Source organism: Anolis sagrei, chromosome X (assembly GCF_037176765.1).
Source record: "Anolis sagrei isolate rAnoSag1 chromosome X, rAnoSag1.mat, whole genome shotgun sequence".
Classification (NCBI taxonomy): domain Eukaryota; kingdom Metazoa; phylum Chordata; class Lepidosauria; order Squamata; family Dactyloidae; genus Anolis; species Anolis sagrei.
In genome coordinates this window covers 31,261,647-31,263,768 of record NC_090034.1, presented here as the reverse complement: position 1 = coordinate 31,263,768, position 2,122 = coordinate 31,261,647, and positions in this window count along the sequence as shown.

Sequence of the window (2,122 nt, the reverse complement as noted above, 5' to 3'; positions counted from 1 at the left end):
CCCCCCCAAGTTCCCTCCTTTCCGCCGCGCAGGGTTTCCCTCCCAAAAGCCAAGCCGGGACTTCTTTCTGAGGCCAGGAGCGGGAAGATTGAGGGCGAGAAAAGTGCATCTTCGCGCCGCGTACTCGGTTGGGATCCTTCCGCGTGTAAAAAAAAAAAGGCCCTCCCTCAGGAATGGGGCCCTTTCCAGGACCTTTCCACGCAGCCCTATAGCCCAGAATATCAAGGCAGAAAATCCCACATTATCTGAGTGTGGACTCAGATAACCCAGTTCAAAGCAGATATTGTGGGATTTTCTGCCTTGATAGTCTGAGATATAGGGCTGTGTGGAAGGGCCCCCACACAGCTGAATAAAATCTCACATTATTTGTTTTGAACTGGAGTATGTGGCAGTGTGGACTCAGGGCCCTTCCACAGAGCCCTATAACCCAAAATATCAAGTTAGAAATCCACAATATCTGCTCTGAACTGGGTTATGTGAATCCACACTGCCATATAACCCAGTTCAAAGCAGATAATGTGGGACTTTATTCAGCTGTGTGGAAGGGGCCTCAGATAATCCAGTTCAAAGCAGATATTACGGCTCATCCGCCTTGATATTCTAGGGCCCCTTCCACACAGCTGTATAAAATCCACATTGAACTGGATGATATGGCAATGTGAACTCAGAGAACCCAGGCCCCTTCCACGCACCTGAATAAAACCCCACATTTTCTGCTTTGAAGTGGAATATATGGCAGTATGGACTCAGATAACCCAGTTCAAATCAGATCTTGTGGGATTTTCTGCCTTGATAGTCTGGGTATATGGCTCTGTGGAAAGGCCCCTAGGAAGTGAAAGGAGAAAAAAACTGACAAAACACCTTTCAAAGAAGTCAGGAAGAAACGAAAGGAGAAAAAGAGACAAGGAAGACCGAGAACTCTAACCAGGACTGGGTTGTTGTGAGTTTTCCGGGCTGTCTAGCCATGTTCCAGAAGCATTCTCTCCTGACGTTTTACCCACATCTATGTCAGGCATCCTCAGAGGTTGTGAGGTCTGTTGGAAGTTAGGCAAGTGGGGTTTGTATGTCTATGGAATGCCCAGGATGGGAGAAAGAAATCTAGTCTGTTGGAGGCAAGTGGGGGGGGGCCCTCCACACAGCCTTACACCCCAGAATATCAAGGCAGATAATCTCACAATATCTGCTTTGAACTGGGTTATCTGAGTCCACACTCAGATAATGTGGGATTTTCTATCTTGATATTCTAGGATATAGGAGTCCTTCCACACAGCCCTATATCCCAGACCAGTGATGGGCAACCTTTTGAGCGCGGTGTGTCAAAATTTGCCAAAAAACTGAGCATAATTCAGGTGGTGTGTCATTTCAAGAAAAAAAACCCATAATTTCGCAATATTTAGTTTAAATAGCAAAAAATATATAATTGTAATTCCCACTTTCTCTCTTATCATGTTGTTCTACCCCTCTTTATGTAAATAATATCCTTTTTGGAGTGTTTAATAAAATATAATTTTAAAAACCCAACAAAATATTATTTATTTTTAATTTAATGTAAATGTATTTCTAGCATTTAATATGCTGTTTAATGTATTTCTAATAATAATAATGCAATAATAAAAAAGTAACATTGCAAAATATATTTTGATATTTAATTTACCATTTCATTTAAGGCATATATATATTTAAGGCATATATTAAAAATATTTAAAATGCATTAAATTAAAATGCATTAAAATAAATGTCAAATAAAAATTCAATTTACCATTTCATTTAAGACATTCTGAAATATTTGAGTAATATAGAAAAGTAATATTATTTATCATTTAATTTAATTTAAATATGTAACTCCTTAATATTTAGGAAACAATGCAAAATAATATTCATTTACTTAATAATTAAATAAACCAATATTATTTTGCAATTGGTTTATTTCCTTTGCAAAAAGAGAAAACTCATGTAACCAGGAAGAAAGGAACCGTGCGCGGCTGAAGAGGTGGACCCAGGAGCGTTTGAAATGGGCGGAGCTTTCTTTCCAGGAGGCCAATGGGAACGGAGATACAGGGAAGAGGCATGGCCTTTCCCGCCCAGGTCTTTTACTTGAATGAAGAGTGGGCAGGACTTCGGC